The following is a 21,763-nucleotide window of genomic DNA, read 5'->3' on the forward strand; positions in this document are numbered from 1 at the left end:
GAGAGATGTAAATTTTGTGAACAATGTTATTACCACTTTGTCGGATGAATAAATGACCAAAATAAAAGTTATATATATTGATGATTTATACAACTTTGTTGGTGATGACTTTTTCATTTGAAGTCGTTCACTAATAAAAAATTCTATTTGAAGTTCTCAAACTTTGAATTTCAAATTTCAAATTATTTAAATATAGTCAGATGGAGAAATGACCAAAATAAAACATTTGCATCTCGATGAGTTGTACAACTTTGATTTTGGTGACTTTTTCATTTGAAATCATTTATTAACCCCAATTTTTGTTCGAAGTTGTTAAATTTTGAAAATTCAAAATTTAAATTGTTCAAATTAACTTACTTGGATAAAGGACCAATACAATAGTTGTAGATCTCGATGAGTCCTACAATTTTGTTGTTTATCATTTTTGCATTTGAAACACCCGTAGTTGAGGCCAAACCTTTTTTAACCTGAAATGACATTTTTATCCATATAATTTTGTGGGAGTACTCTGGATACACCATGGATATGTTAGTAAATTCGCGTCGGATTGCTTCTTATCAGAGCCTGTTCTCCAAACCCTAGCAGACTGCCGCCGCCGCCGCCACTCCATCCACTCTGCCACCGCCGCTGCCGCCACCATCCACTCACCACCGACACCGTTCGTGCGACGCCGCCACCGTCCACTCCGCCGCCGCCATCGTCCTCTTCCGCCACCACCGCCATCGTCCCCTTCCGCCACCACCATCCACTCCTCCAATAGCTCATCTGCCGCCGCCGCGTCGTTCAGCACCGGCGGCGGCGGCCTACCCTCCCCGTTCCCCGACCTTGGCGCCCCCCTCTCCGCCACGAACACCTCCTTCCCGTCGCTCCAGCGCTCGCTCACCTCGGCCGCGGCGAACAAGATGAAGAAGGCGCTCAGGCTGAGGTCGTTGGCGTCGTCCAAGGGTGGAAGCCCTAGGAGCGGCGGCTGCGGTGGGGCGAAGTCGGCGCCGCCGCGGTGGCCGGCGACCGTCGGGGAGTTGACGCGTGTGCAGATGCGGATTTCGGAGCCCGCCGCCACCTCAAGCCGCCGTCCCCGAGCCCGACACATTGCTCAAGGACGAGGTAGGTCGGCAGCCCTCCCTCCCTCTCTCTCGATCGGGATTTGTACTGATTTGGTTGGTTCTGATGCGTGTTGGATTTGTGGTGGCGATGCAGCGGCTCGTGCAGCACCAGCCGACGCAGTACCCGACGTCGTAGAGCTGAGCGTCGCCAAGAACAAGTTCAAGGCCTTCGACCTCGGCGGCCACCAGATCGCCCGCCTCTGTTCTAATTCTACCGCTCTTTCTTTTTTTCCCCCTCTCCTGCTGCAGCTTTTGTGCTACTTGTTGATGGATTTATGATTTTATTCCTTGAGGGACGGATGGGGTGATTTGGGTCGGAAGCAGCTCTTGTTTGATTGGAACAAACTAGGGTTTAGGCATGGGGGACGGATGGGATGATTTGGGTCAGAAGCAGCTCTTGTTTGATTGGAACAAACTAGGTTTAGGCATGGGGGACGGATGGGGTGATTTGGGTCAGAAGCAGCTCTTGTTTGATTGGAACAAACTAGGGTTTAGGCATGGGGAGTATTGGGGATTAGACATGCACCTGGGTTAATGAAGAATCGGGCATCTTACTCGAATCATGGAAATAAATAATCAGTGCTTTCATTCATTATGGATTGGTCGATTCAGATCTTGCAAAATGAATCATCCGATAGGGCAATCGGATATGTTGCTGGTGTTAGTCCTCAGTTTCAGCCATGAGCTCTAGTCTCCAGTATTCAGATCAGTTACAATAAGAGTGGTCACTTTTAGCAAAATTGGTTGGTTCTCTTGTGAACCTTATTTCATACAAGCTAGACAAAAAAGTTGCACAGAGAACTTTTCTCTGGTAAACTTGACCTGTTTGTTTCATCTTAGTCGTATATTACCTTCTGTGTTTAAGCTGGCCTTTTGGCTTTTGCAGTTTATGAAAAAAATGCAAAATTGAGGGTAGGGTCATACTCCAATCCATAAAAAACCAAAAAAGGTACTAAAAAACTAGCTTTTTTGCTTTTTAGTGGTAGTGTATCTAAAAGCAGTGTAGATACAAGCTTTTGCTCCAAATAATATATTCCTAAAATTTTAGTACTGACTACATGGTCCATGATTTATGATTTTGTTTCTAACCATGGAAATAGGGAAAAAAATAGATTAGACTTACACAGTGTGCTGTTTCAAACATGAAAAACTGGATGCATATATCACCTTTTTTTTTTTTTTGCTTACATGGTACAAAAATTGTTTATCTCACGAAATATTGCAAATGCATTTCACAGATTACTTAAGGAAGAACAATTATTCTTAATGATAGTGTCCCTTTAGTCACAATTATGAGATTTAGGCTCTGGTAACACAGAGTAAATTGCCTAACACATGTGTTGCTTCACTCTGTTTGTTTTTTTACCAAACACTTTCTTTTTAACTGAGGATAATGGATGGATTAGGGTGAGAAGGATGACAAGATAATAGCAGTTTGTGCTGATGATCCTGAATACTGCCACTACAATGACATCGGTGAGTTGTCTCCTCACTGCCTCCAAGAGTTCTAATGCTTCTTTGAAGACTTTATCCTCACCCGCATTCATACTCTTGACTAGCCCGCTGCAATTTATTTTCATATGTTTTCCTAGCAAGATCTAATTAGATACTTAGACGAGATTTTGACTTTTCGTATGGTAACTTTGTTACCATACAAAGTTATGACGACTGAAGGATCGTCACTAAATTAATTAATGACAAAACTAAATTAATGACAAAAAAATAAGGTTTCGTCATAGAACGCCATAAGAGACGCATGATAGGTGACGAATGAATTTTCGTCACGCGAGCGTCACAGATTACGAAACGTGACGAAAAATTCAATGTTTGTGATGTAAATGAAGCGTCATCTATTTGTGTCCTAGGATGAACCTGGGTAAGAGTTCAACACATATGTTCTCTATGGAAATCGATACCTTGGAATATCCGTGCGTTTACGGATTTTATTTGTGACCATAAGAAATACCAAAAAGGATTTTATTTGTGACCATAAGAAATACCAAAAGAAATACCAAAAATCATTTCTAGTGCCGTTGCCGGGAAACAGTTGTTGTTTATCTTTTTATTTTTTTCTACCTTTACCCCTTCTACCCTTAGAGAAGCCTTAATGTAAACACTTCTCTACCATGGAGCACCAATATATCTTTCAATTATTTGGTCGTAGGGGCGAATTTTATGAGCCACCTCCTTCATCGGAGCCAATTCTTACGTCTAGCTACAGTATGGTTAGGGAAAAAATCTCTCTTGTGTAGATAAGGAAAACCCCTACCATCATTTACGAGAATTTGAGCAGTTGTGTTCATGCTTCCTGATTCAAGGTATGACACAAGACAATGTTAAGTGGAAATTGTTTATGTTCTCTCTTTGAGAGGGAGCGAAGCAATGGTACATTTACACAATCGGGGGTACAAACGGTAGCTGGAATGAGTTGCTAGACAAGTTCTTCCTTGCATTCTTCCCGGTTTGTAGAGCACGCTGAATTTATATTGTCCAGTGTCAATTGTGACCACCACATAATTTTGGATGAGTGGGATCCAAACATGCATAAATTGCCACTCAAACCTCAATATATCCATGTTCACAATTGACACTATTCAATATAAATTCTGCAATGCCAAATAATTACCAAAGGAGTTATTGCTGGGACTCAGCGTGCCAGTCAACTTTAGCATAAGACATGCCCATCAAACCACATGAAGGCGCCTGAGACGTGCCCGTCAAACCATACGAAGGCGGCGACCAGATGTGTTACACATCTCAGGAGACTTGACTTGCTTGATCTCTACAACATCTCAATTGCTCAAAATTCTTACTCATGCTCAGCTAGCTTTGCACTTTCATGAAAGCTAAGTTATCAATTCACATACAAAAGGGATGACTTAGACATTAATAAATACAAGTAACTAATATATATAGGACACTCATATGGGGCACCATGGTGCCCGGGCACCATGGTATGAAATACATAAATTTGCCTAAATTTTTCAAAATTTTCAAATTATGAGTATATACCTAGTTATAAGTATTCAATCCATACCTATACCTAGCAACAAAACAGCTCAAATTTAACTTTATTTCACAATCCAATATTGCATACCTAACTAATTATATGTTTGGATGCAATATACCTAGAATCAAAATCTAACAAAAACAAGTTCAACTAGTTAGTAAAGTAGTTAGTAAAGTAGTTAATGTTAATACCTGACCATTTTGAAAAATTTCATACTCTTTTGAATTGAGTATATAATATGGAGCACCAAACAAATTTACTATATATATATATATATATATATGACACTCATACACATACATACATATATATATACATATATATATATATATATATACATATTTACGTCCACACAGCTAGTGGTAGCTGGTTTGTCAAAATCAACTACCACTCCATCTATAAGAGATCCTATCCACCTATACTTCAATTAAAATTTTCTCTTAAACTACTCATCCAATTTACGATCCGATTACACCGTTGTGTTCGTAACAATTATATTTTGATGAAAAATTATAAATTACTTTTATAATATATCTAAATTACTTTTAGATTTCACTAAATTACTTCGACATATAAAAGTAAATTCAATAAAGTTTAAAAGTAATAGTAACTTATAACAAAAAGAAAGTAACTTTAATGCATGCCTTTTTTTCATTGGACGTGACTACGCAACTAGTGGTAGCTGTTTGTACTCCATCTAGTGTTTCCTTTCAACTTGAAAAATGCAATAGTATGTTTCCGTTTTGTTTTAAGATACTTTTATAATATATGTAAATTACTTTTAGACTTTATTGAATTTACTTTTATATGTCTAAGAACTATCTTAGTCAAATCTAAAAGTAACTTATATATATATATATGATAAAAGTAACTTATGTATATAATAAAAGTAATTTACAAATATAAATATTTTTTCATCGTAATATAATCATGTAAGATCTTGATGTGAAGATTTAATTGTAACGAACACAATGGTGTAATCGGATTGTAGATCGGATAAGTAATTTGAGAAAAAAACTTTATAAGAAGGAAGAAAAAGACATGCATGTCTAGGAGGAAAAACAAGCATGCATGTTAGCACGTGTAGCAGTCCTTCTCACAAATTGGTTCGTCGCTGGTTAACGCTAAACTGAGAGGCTTCTCGGTTTATATGTGTGTGTGTGTGTCTCTGTGTCTGTGTCTGTGTCTGTGTGTCTGTGTGTATGTGTCTTTGTGTATGTATGTATATGTGTATGTGTATGTGTATGTGTATGTGTGTGTGTGTGTGTGTGTGTGTGTGTGTGTGTGTGTGTGTGTGTGTGTGTGTGTGTGTGTGTATGTGTGTGTGTATATGTATATATGTATATGTATATGTATATGTATATGTATATATATGTATATATATATGTATATGTATATGTATATATATATATATATAGGTGGCGCTACGTGAAGCGACACACAGAGGCCGCGCGCTACTAAATTTCGTAGCGCTCCTCACGAACGCTTTCCCCTTGGTTTTCCGTTTTTCTGATGGTCCACCTCTTTTCTTTGGGTTTCTGTTGTTTTGAGTGGTCTAGTTCCGGATTTTTAGTTTTCTTCTTACGTATCTTATCCTCCTACTCCGTTTTTTCGTGATCTTATTGCCCGCAAGGCCAACCCACCCGACCCCAGTTAAAATTTAACTTTTATGGCCTGAGTAAAAAAAAAAGATGATTCATGTTTTAGCCGCGGCCATATGATCCATCCTGAGTAAAAAAATAACTGAGATGTGCCAAGTAAAAAAATTACTGATTCATGTCTCAGTCCTGGCCATCCCATCCACCCCGAGTAAAAAATTAACTGAGATTTCCCGAGTAAAAAAACTACTGCTACATTCTATATAGAATTTGGCAACCTCGTCCCCTTTCCGGTGGGTAAAAATATTATCGTGTAAATACAATTTAATTCTTCCGCTGCGTTAGTAATGGTTTTACTGAAACATGTATTTATGTTTTCTGGTCCTTTGGCAATCTTTTTACTTGGCATGTATTTTGCAAAAATTTTCAATCAAATGAACTGTTAATAATTTTTTTACTAAGACATAGATGAAAGGTTAGTAATTTTTTTACTAAGACATAGCTTTTAAATGTTTTGATTTGCTGAACAACAAAATAGTCATAAACCTTTTACTCGATGGTAATTTTTTTTTACCACGGTATAGGTTTGTGTAGAATTGAACATTCAATCACGCATACAAGACTATACAGAAGCAAAATGTAAAGCAGAATAAAATTTACACAGTAATTCCATTAAAAACAACTACAAAATTCTGCAAGCAGCTCTGGCGAGCAATCCGGCCCTCTTCTAGCGACGAGCAACATACAGCCTCCTTGATCCCCTTCCCCCTTAGATGGCCAGAGAGCAAACACAGAGGAGCAATCTCGTCGGCGACGCAAGACAGGAGCCACATATGAACAATATACATTCAGAGCAGAATGTCTCTAATCCCTGAAAATTTGAAAACATGAGACATTCAGAGGTTGGAAGCCAAGAAAATTACCATACGACCAAAAAAATTGGATGAGCTTGCAAATTGAGAGCCATACAATATCACCAGGAAGATATTTCTATTGTTTAGACAAGAAAAGGCAACTTAAGTATCCACTATGTATGACATTGTATCATGGCTATCATCCCACACAATCCCGGTCACGGAAGCTCACAACTCGATGGCTATGCAAGCCAGCAAAAAGGAAATACATAAATCACAGCAAGACCACTGGGGAATAAGGGGCAAACTGCAATAGAAACAAAGGTTGGAACTTGAAACTGAGAAGCCAAAATCGTACCTGTGGATGTACAGAAGCGTGAAGTTTCAGAATCTCAGTGAGTGTACCAGAAACACAAAAACAAGGGATTGGGATCTGTAAAAAAAAATTCTTAGTCTAGAAAAGCAGTGGAGGAGAAACTCACTATCAAGTTGATACATGCAGTTCTCAAGAAAAAAAAAGTTGATGCATGCACATACACTGGAAACCAACAATTCATGTCATTGATTATCTCGTTAGCTCACTGTCACGCAGCAAGCAGGTACCGCCTGAGGGCGTAGAGCAGGATCTGGTGCAACCAGATTTTGGACGAGGCAAACAGGCAGTGAGGCGTCCATGGAGCCACCGCATCCCACACCATCTGGCCAGTGGCCACCACGACGCACCTCCTCACCATCGCAGCCTCCCGCAGGCGCCGGAACCCGGAACCCAATCTAGCAACACCATAAGACTGAAGCTCTACACTAGATTCCAGCGCCGCGACATTTTTATAGGGGAGGGATGGAGGGGGACGACATCACCATCCTCCTCGCCCAACCAACCAACACATGCAGAGATGGGTGTGCCCGCCAACGACCAGCAGCCGCCGCCAATCTCGACCGGAGACGGGAACGACCAAAGACATACTGGATCCTGCCGAGGAAACAGAGAGGCGCATCGTGGATCTCAGCCGCCGGCCTGGAGGAGCGCCGTGGACGAGGTAGCAGTCGGGAACTCACCGGCGATTTTGAGGTGTAGAGGCCGCCGCCCGATGTGGATTCGTTTCCAGCGGTGATGCTCGTGTCAGATCTGACGTATCAATCCTCCGCTTTCGCCTCCGGCCACTCTGGATAGGGGAAAGATCCCACCGTCGCCGGGGCCGTTGTCCACCGTCGCGTGGTTGATGGATCCAGCCGTCGCTGGGGCCGCCGTTCCGTTGGCTGTCAGAGGAGCCCGTCTCCCATCTCCTCTCGCTGTCAGATGCGCAGCACGTCGCCACCTCCCGCGCGCTCGGCTTGGTCGTTACCTGGCTACGATGGAATCGGTTGCTGCCATGGTCCCGCCGCCGCCTGCCAACTCCACGTCGGATCGTGCTGCCTCCTCCCGATCGGTGCTGATGCGCCCACTGCGGCCTCTCTAGATCCGAGGAAACCGATAACGTTGGATAAAATTTTGGGAATCTATCATACCGTATAAAATGGCTACATATATAGGTTGGAGGATTTGAGTAAAAAAATTACTACGTTAAAGAATATGGGATTGTGTATAAGGGGTGCTGCTAGCGTAAGATGAGAGTAAAATAATTACTAATAGGGGAGAGTGGTGGGTGCAGATAGTATGGAGTTGCTGTGAGGAGTGCCACGAAGCAACGTAGCACCTTAAGGCTACGTGTATATGTATATACATATACATATGTATATATATAATATAGGGGGTTAGAGTTTGCAGTAAACCGCATTAAAAGTCACTTAGTTGCTCAAAGCTACTTTGTAAACACAATCCTAGAGCTATACAATATTATTAATCAAGGCCGTGAACCCACACGAACTTGCCTTAACCTAAGGCCTACGATGATTCAGACCGAACTGGCAACCAGACCTAGGTCCCAGCTCGTCCCAAGCCAACCCAGGCCAACCATTCCATATTTTAGTTGTTAAGCAGGTTTTAAGAATTTAAAACACTAACTTGGGTACATTGCTAGGCTTGCGCATAACCGAGGGCGCGGCTATTCGAATAGGTTATACTCTGATCAGAGGTGTACATCTTTACCCACAAGACACGTCTTCCTCACGTGTAACCACGTGCTACGTACCACCACGGCATACGGACGGAAGACATGACATAGTTTCCAACCCATCCTAGCCATAGACAAGGGTACCGACCCAACCCTACCTACGGCCGAAACCTTCGGGACAGGTAGGCAGGACTGAGCCCCTAGCAGCAGGACACCAGCCCTGTGCCATGACATCTCGACTACCGGGCCGCAGCTCGTGTAGCCTTCATTTGTCCTAGAGATGTCCATCAACCCCCGACTTCGTCCATCTCCATCCGTGTACCTTTGTTTATAACTAGACTGAGCCACAAACTAAGCCTTACCCACTAGACATGTAGAAGTACGGTAGTGCTTTGCAACAGAGGCCCGAAGACCGGTCCTTATGTGGCTGAGGTGCTACTAAAAAAACCATGCACCCCGAGCCCAGCCTAAAATCATTTTGAGGGTTTTGAATAGAGGGGGAGGTGTGCGTCCAATTCCACAATAATCCAACCATTCCATAGTGTCCAAGTGATATGAATATTCCCAAAGTCTAGAGTTATAAAACCACCTAATGTTGCCTAATTAAACAGCGAAGCATCTACCTAAATTCATACTAGTGGTACCATGAATAGAGTACCCACTAGTTGGGGTTTTGTTTATTCTAGGGTGAACAAGGTAATAATAACAATAGCAATAATAATAAGCTCATAACAAAGGTAAATAGGCATGGCTAAATAAAACAGTGATAACGCGGGAATTTAAGTAAAGCGGTAATGCAATAATTTAAATCAAAATAATTTTATAATCTGGGATTCAATATGCTCAAGGATGATGTGACTTGCCTTGCTCGCTTTCCCAAACGTCGGCTTCAACCTCCACGTAGAGCGGATCTTCCGAAGCTGCAACGTCTACACGACCAACGGAAAGGAAAAAGGCTTTTACTCTAAAAAACTCCATATAACAAGTTGGAACAAAGCACAACAATGGGTTCTTGACTTCTTAAGGAAAAATTAGAGACTTGAACGGTCCAATTCCGAGTTCAAATGGCTAAGTTATGGCCATTTGAAGTTTATATGCTAAGTGAATATTTGCGAATTCTTCATTTAAATTTTAATTTAAAAAGATTTATTGCGTCAGCCCAGGGGAGGGAGCGCGCGGACCGGGTCCACGGGAGTGGGGCCCACGCGGCAGCCTCACGGTCCACTGTGGACCGGACGCACCTGGGCTCACACCGGCCGGCGCCGTGGGCCCCACGCGTCAGCCACACCCAGAGGGCGAGGGCGGATGACGGCTGGGCCCCACGCGGCGGCCACATGGCGCGTCCGGAGGCGGCCACGTCGGCGCGGCCGGCGGGAGGCGGCGCGCCCGCGCCCCTATGGTCGCCGGCGGCGGCCATAGACACGGCGGAGCGGCGGCCAAGAGATGGGAAGGGAAGGGGGAAAGAGGCGGCGGTTCACGGCTCACCCCGGGTCGACGGCGACGTCAAAGGAGGCGGCCGGAGCGGAGGAAGGCGGTGGCGCGGCTCGGGTGGACGGGGACGGCGGCGTTCCGGCGGTCGACGAGCTCGGCGAGGTGGTGGATGGGGTCGGCGGCGGAGCGGCGAAGCCGGAGGAGACGACGCCGAGGCGGGAGATGGTCCCGGCGAGCGGAGAGGGCCGGCCGGAGGTCGTCTGCGACGGAGGAGAGAGAGGGCGACGGCGCGAGCTCGATTCCGGCGGGGAGACGGTGCGGCAAGTGGCGGAAACGGGCGAGGGAGGTGCGGGGAGTGTTTAAATAGGGTTGGGAGGGAGAGAGGGCGGCCGGCGGGGAAGGAAACTGGCGCGGGGAATCCGGTCGCCATCAATGGCGCCGGCGAGATTTGCGAGAGCAAATCTGGCCGTTTGAATGCGTGAGAGAGGGAAAAATGGGGGGAAAGGGAGAGGGGATCACGGGGAATAATTCCCCCCACTTAATTGCACGCGGGAATGGCCGGAGGCGGCGGGATTCGCGGCGGCGGCGGCGCTAGGCGCGGGCGGGGCGGCGGGAGCGGCGGGAGGAAGGGGATGACGGGTGGGCCCCACTCGTCAGCGAGGGTGGCGGGCGGGCCCGCCCGTCAGCGGCGCGCGCGCGGGGAGAGGCCGAATGGACCGTGGGGGAGAGGAGAGAGAGGGGGAGGGAGATGGGCCGGATTCGGTCCAGAGAGAGGGAGGGAGGTTTTTAGGATTTTTCTTTTTATAAAACTTTTTCAACTTTCTTTATTTCTTAATAATTATTATTTGTGCTCTGAAAATTCCACTAAAATTTATTTACACATTTTAGGTTTTTAGGAAATAAACAAAAATCCTCCAAGCCTTATTTGACTTTTAACATTGCACATTTTAATTTTTAGAGGCTTTCACTAGGATTTTTAATTATTCTAGGCATAATTTAAAGGGTATATTTTAAGGTCGTTTTGGGTCGTGACAAACCTACCCCCTTAAACGGAATCTCGACCCCGAGATTCGGAAGAACTGGCGAAGAGATCGGGATGGGCTGCCTTCAGCTCGTCTTCACGTTCCCAAGTAGCTTCTTCCTCGGCGTGGTTGCTCCATTGGACCTTGCAAAAACGGATTACCCGATTCCTGGTCCTGTGCTCCATTGTGTCCAGAATCTTCACCGGCTTCTCTACATAGGTCAAGTCTTCGCGAACCTCAATTTGCTCTGAATCGGCCTGCTCGGATGGCACTCGAAGACATTTCTTGAGTTGCGACACATGGAAGACATCGTGCACATTGCCCAAGGATGCGGGCAGCTCCAACTGGTAAGCAACTTCTCCGCGTCGAGCAATGATGCGGAAAGGCCCCACAAACCTAGGTGCGAGCTTCCCTTTTATCTGAAACCTGTGTACGCCCCGCAACGGCGTGACCCAAAGGTATACAAAATCGTCCACTGCGAATTTTAGGTTACGGCGTCGGTTGTCTGCATAACTCTTCTACCGAGACTGTGCCACCTTTAGGTTATCCCGAATGGTTCTGACTTTAGCTTCAGCTTCTCTCAGGATATCAGTCCCGAACACTTGGCTTTCCCCAACTTGGTCCCACAACAGTGGTGTCCAGCATTTGCGACCATACAACGCTTCATAGGGTGCCATTTGTATGCTGGCTTAAGAGGGGAAGGGAGGGGAAGGGAAGGGGGAAAGAGACGGCGGTTCACGGCTCACCCCGGGTCGACGGCGACGTCAAAGGAGGCGGCCGGAGCGGAGGAAGGCGGTGGCGTGGCTCGGGTGGACGGGGACGGCGGCGTTCCGGCAGTCGGCGAGCTCGGCGAGGTGGTGGACGGGGTCGGCAGCGGTGCGGGGAAGCCGGAGGAGACGACGCCGAGGCGGGAGACGGTCCCGGCGAGCAGAGAGGGCCGGCCGGAGGTCGTCTGCGATGGAGGAGAGAGAGGCTGACGGCGCGAGCTCGATTCCGGCGGGGAGACGGTGCGGCAAGTGGCGGAAATGGGCGAGGGAGGCGCGGGGAGGGTTTAAATAGGGTTGGGAGGGAGAGAGGGCGGCCGGTGGGGAAGGAAACCGGCGTGGGGAATCCGGCCGCCATCAATGGCGCCGGCGAGATTTGCGGGAGCAAATCCGGCCGTTTGAATGCGGGAGAGAGAGGGAAAAATGGGGGGAAAGGGAGAGGGGATCACGGGGAATAATTCCCCCCACTTAATTGCACGTGGGAACGGCCGGAGGCGGCGGGGGCGGCGCTAGGTGCGGGTGGGGCGGCGGGAGCGGCGGGAGGAAGGGGATGACAGGTGGGCCCCACCCGTCAGCGAGGGTGGCGGGCGGGCCCGCCCGTCAGCGGCGCGCGCGCGGGGAGAGGCCGAATGGTCCGCGGGGGAGAGGAGAGAGAGGGGGAGGGAGATGGGCCGGATTCGGCCCAGAGAGGGAGGGAGGTTTTTAGGATTTTTCTTTTTATAAAACCTTTTCAATTTTGTTTATTTCTTAATAATTATTATTTGTGCTCTGAAAATTCCACTAAAATTTATTTACACATTTTAGGCTTTTAGGAAATATACAAAAATCCTCCAAGCCTTATTTGACTTTTAACTTTGCACATTTTAATTTTTGGAGGCTTTCACTAGGATTTTTAATTATTCAGGCATAATTTAAAGGGTATATTTTAATGTCGTTTTGGGTTGTGACATATCCCCAGCACGACGTGACTGCAACTGGTCTTGTGAAAGGCTCCGGGAGACAGGATTTCGTGAATTCTCTAATGATGTTCTACGACTTTGTGTATCCTGACGTGATTGTTTGTATGCTGTAATCAATAAACCTTACCCGCATTATTCTCTTTTGGGCAAAATTTCTTGAGACAATTTTAAAATTAAGCACATAATGATATGAACAAAGAAATATAATTTAATTTGCATGTTAATTGATTGTCACGACACTAATTATTTTAGTGTCTTGTTATTGTCTTACGACTCATAACATGTGTAGGGCAGCAAGATGGAGGCAATTGTTTTCCGTCGTCAAGGTGAGCATTTCAACATGCATATTTATAGTGCTATAAAATTACAGGACAAAACATAAAGGCTAGTGTCATAGTTTAAAACATAATATAAAGTTAAGTTAAGCACCAATCGCAAATCTGTATACGTATTAAATGTGCATGTACCTGAATTCGCAGCTAGAAAATCAGTTTCATTATTGTTCTGTGTCTCTCCTTGAACTATGTAGCTCAAAGGTTCTTTGGATCCTTCATTAAGATCATAATATGCTATATTGTTTATCACTGTAAATGGGAGATGTCTAGGTGTGATCGTGGGTTGTTGAGATACACTTCCTGTTTGAACATAGTACATTGAACTATAAACAATTGCAATTGTGAAACCATTCATTGCAAGTGCACGTAAGGATATACATTACCTGTTCCCTTTGTTGCAGGGGTGTCCAATAATTCATCATTACTAACCCATTGTTCCCTTCCTGCGGGATCTCCAGCGGTGACAATAGAAATATCTCCAAGCATAGGAGTAGGAGTAGAAAATTTTGACGTCGTAGCTTTAGGCACATTACCTGAAAGAGTTTAATTAATAAAAAAATAATAATGAGCCAAGATATTCGTAAAGCTTTAATTTGGATATAGACATATATGCGTAAATTTATATATAAACCTTGAGATTCATCCTTCCTCCGCCTCCTGGCATCGCGTGTCTTCCTGTTTCTATCTTCCTTTTGCTCTTTGGTAAATGATGCGTACCACTCTCACGCTTCTTTTTTAGTTCAGACGCGCTGAGATTAGTGACATCTCCATGAGCATCTGCACAAAAAATCTGAGGTTCACACATACGCATATATAAATATAAATTGTCATTTTATACTTGAGTTATTTGAATTGACCTTCTGCCTGGAGAGGCATGGTATACTCGCTGGGTGTACTGTAGGACATATCAGCACTGTTAGTAAATGGTAGACGCACAGGTGTTACAATAGAACCCACATTTTCAGTGCCTGCATCATTAACATCCAACCGGCCCCCTACTGATTGATCTTCAGTGCTTGCATTTTTAATATCACCAAACGGAGCTATTGAAATGCAAACATATTAAAAAATGTTTTTGGCACAAATTTACAAACATATTTTTAGCAGTGACCATATGACAACTCAACCTGAAACAGATGAGGCCGTAGTAGTAAATTTTTTTGATGTCGCAGCTTGAGACCCATTATCTGAAAGTTTAATTAATTTAATAATGAATTTTTCTGTTCATAGAGTTTAGATATGCTGCAGTAGAGATTTAAACCTTGTGATTCAAAGTTCTTCCACTTCCTGATATCTCGTGCCTTCTTGTTTCTATCTTCCTTTTGGCTCTTTGGTCAATGATGCATACCACTCCCTAGCACGCTTCCTTTTTAGTTCAGTCGCACTTAGTTTTGTAACATCTTCAAGAGTGCATGCACACAAAAACTGTGCTTAATACAAAAGCCTTAAAAAGAAACAAAATATATAATATGGTGCTACGCCCAACCTGTACAGTCCAAGTTGTTGTGCTGGCAATTCTCACGATCTTTTGGCACATTAGTTCCATTTTTATTAGCAGCGGGATGGTTGTTCGTCAAATTGGCATCAATTACATTAGTTATATCAGCAAAAGGACCTGAGGGAGGAGTGATCCTCATATTAGCAAGCAACAATATATCAATTGAGCAATGAATATAACATTAGCTAGATGGATGAAGATGTCACCTGATCTTGTTGACGATGTTGGCACAGAACTCCCACCATTGTTATCCATTGCAGAACAAACAATCTTAAATGATATCAACTTCAAACAACATTAAATGATATCAACTGAAAAAGTCATCAACAACAAAGTTGAATAACTTATCAAGATCTAAAACTTTTATTTTAGTCATTTCTTCATACGACAAAGTGATAGTTACATTGTTCACAAAATTGACATATCTCTTAGACATATCTCTTATCTATATGTAAAATTTGTGAATAATATTACTAATATTTCATCGGATGAAGAAATAACAAAAATAAAAGTTTTAGATCTTGATGAGTTATTCAACTTTGTTGTTGATGACTTTTTCAATTAAAATCATTTAGTATTTGAAAATATTGTTTGAAGTTGTCATATTTTCAAATTCAAATTCAAACTGTTCAAACAAATGTTATATAGAAAAATGACCAAACTAAAAGTTGTAAATCTTGATAAGTTATACAATTTTGTTGTTGACATTTTTTCCATTTGAAATCATTTACTACCCGTAAAATTGTTTTGACTCATAAAATGAATTATTATACTGCACTTAATTATTTTGCTATAGTCAACTTACAAATATAAACATTTCATATGTAAAATGGAAAAATAGTCATCGGTGACGGGCTTTAGTTAATACCCGATAGAGATTAAGTATATAGCCCGTCACTGATGAGTCATCTGTGACGGGACTAGTTGTTATCTCAAACGGGCCTCAAGTTGTGGCCCATCACGGATGATGGTCATCTGTGACGTGCTACAACTTGAGGCCCGTTTGAGATATGGAATGTTATCTCAATCGGGCCTAAAGTTGGTGTCCGTCACAGATGATGGTCATCTGTGACGGACCGCAACTTTAGACTCGTTTGAGATATGGAATGTTATCTCAATCGGGCCTAAACTACGGCCCGTCACTAATAGGTGTCATCCGTGACAGGCTTAAGTTTTATGCCCATCTAACATGTCTGTGAGACCATATCTCAATCGGGCACTTTTCGGCCCGATTGAGATGACTTCATTGTGACGGCCTGCTATTTCTAAGTATATTAGAGCCCGTCACAGATAGAAGGATCTGTACTAGTGCGCCTGGCAATTCTCCACGCCTGCGCCCGCCTGTGCCTCTCCCGGTGGCGTCGCGTCGCCCACCAGCGCCTCGCCCGCCGGCGCCTGTACCTGCAGCCCCTCGCCCGGCGGCGTCACGGCCGGCGGCATCAAGGCCGGCGGCGTCGCGGCCGGTGGCATCACGATTGGCGGCGTCGTGCCCGCCGGCGGCTCATCCGGCGGCAGCTGTTTCCTCCTCTTCCCTGATTCTGCCGCCACCACGTTTTTATCTGCCGCCGTACGGGATGAACTGGCCGGCCTCTCCTCTGTGCCCCCCGGTGATGGCTCCCTCTAGTGTAGTTGTGTCCGTTAATGGTGTAATTAACTTTAGGAGCCTGTTCTTCAGCTAGCTTTGCAAACAATGGAGATCGTTGGAGCACATTAATATCATTATGAGTTCCAGGTAACCCAAAGAACGCATGCCAAATCCATCGATCATGCGAGGCAACAGCTTCTAAAACGAAGGTAGGAACTCCCTCTTTCCCTTTATACTGACCATGCCAGGCAGTCGGACAGTTCTTCCACTCCCAGTGCATACAATCTAAAGAACCCAGCATACCTGGAAATCCTCTACGTTCTCCAACTGCAAGTAACCTAGCTATATTGTTCTCATTTGGTGTCCTCATGTACTCCTCCCCAAAAACTTCATCAACAACTACGATAAACCTTCTAAAACTCTCAATAACGGTACTACCTCCAATACGAACATACTCATCAACTGCATCTGCAGCTATTCCATAACACAACATACGTGACACTGCTGTTACCTTTTGCAAACATGATAGCCCAATGATACCAGTAGCATTTCTCTTCTGAACAAAATAATCATCATGCGCTTCAACAGCATTCATTATGCATAAAAAGAGCAGCCTTTTCATTCTAAACCTGAAAAATAATTAGCAATTAAAATTAATACGTGCATCACTAATTCAAATCAAGATTGAAAAAAAAATACAATTCACTATTACCCACCTGCGTCTAAATTGAACAGGAAGGTATGTAGGCTCTTCTGAGAAATAGTCATTGTATAGTCTCCAATGACCAGCCAATCTCTCCCGATTAATCACTGCATGTCCAAAGACAGACCCTCCTCGCTTTGGTTCTTCGTTGTTATCATCGAAAATTGTTTTGACCGCCTCAAAAATAAATTCATCATCGTCATCCGACGAAGACTCATCATCCAATAGCATCTTAACGAGGCTGCCTGGACGACTCATCTCTTTCTTTAACACGACGAGGGCGTGTAGGGAGAGGCGGCCAAGCGAGTAGATCAAGGGAGAGGTGGGCAGCACTAGTGGGGGAAAGAGAGGAGGGGGAGATGGCAGGGATGGTGTAGGGATCGGCGATGAGCAGGGCGCGTGTGGAGAGATCGGCCGGCAGCGTAGCGGCAGGGAGCGTGCAGTGGAGAATCGGCCGGCTATTGCGCGTGGAAGATACTGAGATAGCGATCTCTTTCTGTGCACGCGTGGGAGGGGAAAAACTAAAATTTCTGTTGGTAGTTTAATAGAAGGACCCACTTTTAGTTTTTGGGATTAAATTTAGGCTATCTGTTGGAGGGAGGAGTTTTTTTACTTCCTATTTTCAGTTTAGGAAACCCAAAAACAAATTTTTGGGGAGAGATTATAGGAGGACTGTTGGTGATGCTCTAACCATCCTCTAAAGACATGGATCTTCTACCATGCAAACTGATTAGAAAAATCCGATTATAAACATTTTAGTATATGCTTGTTTCCTACTTAGTAGTAGTGTAAACTTTACTCATTTTACTTAATTAGAGCAGCATATACTACTTTTTTCTTGTTCAGTATATACTGATTTATTCTCCGAATGAGTATGTACCGATTTCTTAATTTCACAAAGAATATATATATGAATGTACATATGTACTGCTTTCTGCATACTAGAAACGTACTACGTAGTATATAGTATGTTTGCATACTCTTATAAGTATATACTGTTTATTGGAACAGTATATACTTTTTTTTATAAGTATATGCGCTACTTATACCTTGGAACAGTATATACTGTTTTCTTGAAATTTATAGCCAGTATATACTACATTAGTATTTAAGGAGCATATACTTTTTTTTTTAATTTGGTCAGTATATGCTGCTATAGTACTACTTTTTTGTTTGGTCACTATCTACTGCATCTCCTCGCTAAAGGAGTTTATGCTTTCTTGTTTGCTCAGTATCTGAATATACTACTCTTTTTATTTCTTCAGTATATGATGCATATACTGCTTAAATAAGTATAAATACTATTTCTTAGATTTAGTACTATATACCACTATTACTTTGATAAGCCATATATAGCTAGTATAATATGCTTTTTCACGAGCAAAATTCAGAAGTATGGTACAAAATTCTTTGTAAATACAAAAAAAAAGAGGTATATATATGATCTCATGCTCACAAGCGATCGAAAAATATAGAAAAAGAAACAAGAGGTAGATATATATTCTGCTGAAAAAATCTATTCAGTTCTATGGAGGTTCGAACAAATGCATTAGGTGTCGCCTCTGATTTTTGCAGCCTCCTATGCACCATGTGCTGCAACTGTAATGACAGGATCTTCAAGACTAGTATATACCGCTACTCCTGGGCTACTAGCTAGTATATACCATTTTTTTCAGACCAGTAGTAAATATATACTGCATATACTCCCTCCGTCCCATAATATAAGGGATTTTGAGTTTTTGTTTGCACTGTTTGACCACTCGTCTTATTCAAAAAATTTTGGAATTATTATTTATTTTTTTTGTGACTTACTTTATTATCCAAAGTACTTTAAGCACAACTTGTCGTTTTTTATATTTGTACAATTTTTTTGAATAAGACGAGTGGTCAAATAGTGCAAACAAAAACTCAAAATCCCTTATATTATGGGACGGAGGGAGTACTACTTAATTTTCTGTCAGTATATACTGCATATACTAATTTCCTCACTCCAAATGGTGGCCGTTCTAAAAAAAATATTAAAATATTACTATATTAGATCAACATCAGTAAGAAAACATTAATTGGACGCATCAAAGTATCGATTAATTAATTGCTAGCCAAATACATGTAATACCGGATAGAAAGCCTTAATCTCTACATCGCCGCTGACATATCTCGGTTAGCAGGATCAAGAGGGTAGTTTATGCAGTTCTATCTAGAGTACTAGTATATACCACTTGTTCTAGATCTATAGTATATACCACTTTTCTAAATTTGTATACTGAATTTTTTGTTGAAGTATATGTTTTTCTCTGGAATACATACTGTTCTTTTTTTCAGTATGTACTACCTTTCAGTGTAAAAAGGCCAGTATGTACCGTTCTATTGAAAAAATCCAGCATATCTATGGAAAATGCAGTATATACTTTTGTCTAACAAAGTTCAGTATATACTTCTATAAAAAAAAATCAGCATATACCCCTCTATGGAAAAAATCAGCATATTTATGGAAAATGCACTATATACTAGTATTGTCTAACAAACTTCAGTATATACCCCTCCATAGAAAAATTCAATATTATCACTCCATATAAATGCAGTATATATATACAAAGTTAAGTAAATACTTCTGTTATAAAAAAAAATCAGTACATATCCCTGTATGGAAAGCATATTCTTCTGGAGAAAAAAAATCATTACATACCCCTACTGGAAATAAAGCAGCATACGAACATGTAGTGTATATGGCTCTTGGTAAAAATTAAATAAATTAGCACACATACACCTCCGGGAACAGTGCAGTTATACAGAGACTAGCTAGCATAGCAATCAAAGTAAGCACATAAACATTCATGTGTAAATTAAAGCAGGCAAACAGCATATAATTTACCAAAAAAAAAACAGCATATGCATCTACAGGAAAAAAATAGCATCTGAAAACTGAAATATGCATGGACCGAACTACATAAACATATAATCCTTCTCTATAGACATCAAGATATTCAATCAAGATATTCAATCACAGGCATCAAAATTTCTGGAATATATCTTTGGCAATTTCGATAAACTGGTTCTCTTCTCTTGTGCCCCTGCAAACAAGAAAAATTTAGACGTCGTGCGTCGATCTGGCCGTAGAAATACACCGATGGCTGTAGAAATACACCGATACTAACCTGCTGTTTTGGATGATCTCCGCTACTATGACGCGTCGATTTTGCCACGGATGCCCTGCTCATGCACTCCGCCGACCCAGATCGCTGACCTCTCCTCCGGTGACACCAATGGGTGGCAGCATCTCCAGGTCGATCACCCTCATGCATCAGCATCTATGACCGGTGAGGAAGGAGCCATCATTGGAGGAAGGAACGAGCAGCATTTAGGAAGATTAGAGATATCGCTTATCTGTACCGCCGTCAGCCACCGCCGCACGGTTGTATATCCTCCGCCGACGTCGCCAACTTGGGAATGCGGAACGCCGATGAGATCGAGTACGGCGTCGCCACCTGGGAACGCCAACGAGATCGAGTTGTTTGATCGAAACAGGATCGATGTGGACGTCTGTTCCGATTATGGGGGGATAATTAACAACTACGAGAATTATTTCCTTTTCATATAAATGGAAACGGGTTCATTGTGTACGCACCCGTTAGGAGAGCCGAATAGAGGACCTAGAACAGGTTGCGGATGAACGTTCGGTGGATGGAGAGGGAGTACGTACTCCTGGGAGTATAGAATCATTTTCCTATATATATATATGTATATATATATATGTATATGTATATGTATATGTGTATGTGTATGTGTATGTGTGTGTGTGTGTGTGTGTATATATATATATATATATATATATATATATATATATATATATATATATATATATATATATATATGTAGGGACGCGCTAAATCGCGTATGGGGTGCGTAATAACTAAACTACTCTCCTCACAGCACCCCCTCCCCCAACCCCACCTCCACCCCATCGCCCATCCCCCCTCCCCCCACCCACCCACCAATCCCCCTGCACCATTTCAAAATAATGTGTAGTAAAGTTATTACTAAAGCTTAGAAAATGGCACGTTACACTATAAGTAAATTAGTTACTATACGTAGAAATTTGATGGTGCAACCATCCGCACTCCCCACCCGCCACCCACCACCCCCGCACCCCACCCCCTCCCAGTCGTCGCACACAGGCCGCACAAAGTCAAGATTGGATTGTTAGTAACAATATTACTAGCAATATCTTTAGTTTCTATAGTTACTTGATTATTTTGTTCTGATCTGTCAGTAAATGAGTTACTGATGATTCTTTGGTTTGATTCCGCACTAACCAACCGAGAAAGATTTTTAGTTTGTGTGAGTAAAATAGTTACTGGTGGTATTGTCTGTCATTAAAGGAGTTACTGAAGATTATTTGGTTTGCTTCCGCACTAACCTACCGAGTAATATTTTTTAGTTTGTGTGAGTAAAGTATTTACCTAATTACGATGTTTGGTCTAGCAGTAATGGAGTTACTGAGGATTATTTGGTTTGCTTCCGCAATAACGAGCCGAGTAACGCGTGTGTCACACCTGTAACCTCTGAAGGTTTGACTTAGTAACTCATTTACTATGACTATATGAATATATCGTTAGCAAAAAATGTACTATTGTTGATAGATGCTTGCAGAATCTCATCCTCGATCGGACTGTCATCACGGAGGGAAAAGTTACGTGCGATTTAGTAATTATCTTACGATAAGAACCTCATTTTTTCAGTTAGCAAACAATTTACTATTGATTTAATTAGTGCACAGCGATGATTTTTGCCCTTATTTACTTATGGTTTTTTTAATATATTAATTGAGTCGGTAGTAAAATTTTTAGTCG

General features: G+C 42.7%; 3 long non-coding RNA genes across 5 annotated transcripts; 1 reads left to right on the forward strand and 2 right to left on the reverse strand.

Moving 5' to 3' along the window:
- Nucleotides 1-2,071: 2,071 nt before the first annotated feature.
- LOC136356582 (uncharacterized) lies at nt 2,072-13,383 on the forward strand. 2 transcript variants are annotated; one of them, XR_010741542.1, is made up of 2 exons: nt 2,072-2,579; nt 13,082-13,383. It is a non-coding gene; the product is annotated as an uncharacterized lncRNA (long non-coding RNA). The 2 variants fall into 2 exon arrangements; XR_010741541.1 differs by having other exon boundaries at nt 2,443-2,579; nt 12,792-13,383.
- LOC107281143 (uncharacterized) lies at nt 6,189-14,301 on the reverse strand. The gene is made up of 8 exons (XR_010741540.1): nt 14,255-14,301; nt 13,985-14,170; nt 13,759-13,904; nt 13,511-13,660; nt 13,260-13,427; nt 9,480-9,545; nt 6,924-6,998; nt 6,189-6,582 (listed from the first exon to the last, which is right to left on the reverse strand). It is a non-coding gene; the product is annotated as an uncharacterized lncRNA (long non-coding RNA).
- A 3,945-nt stretch (nt 14,302-18,246) lies between these two features.
- LOC107281077 (uncharacterized) lies at nt 18,247-20,605 on the reverse strand. Of its 2 annotated transcripts, XR_010741591.1 has the most exons (4): nt 20,304-20,605; nt 20,069-20,221; nt 18,860-18,919; nt 18,247-18,620 (listed from the first exon to the last, which is right to left on the reverse strand). It is a non-coding gene; the product is annotated as an uncharacterized lncRNA (long non-coding RNA). The 2 variants fall into 2 exon arrangements; XR_010741590.1 differs by lacking the exons at nt 18,247-18,620; nt 18,860-18,919 and adding an exon at nt 19,731-19,984.
- Between the last annotated feature and the right edge of the window lie 1,158 nt (nt 20,606-21,763).

This window comes from Oryza sativa, chromosome 5 (genome assembly GCF_034140825.1).
Source record: "Oryza sativa Japonica Group chromosome 5, ASM3414082v1".
Taxonomy (NCBI): Eukaryota; Viridiplantae; Streptophyta; class Magnoliopsida; order Poales; family Poaceae; genus Oryza; species Oryza sativa.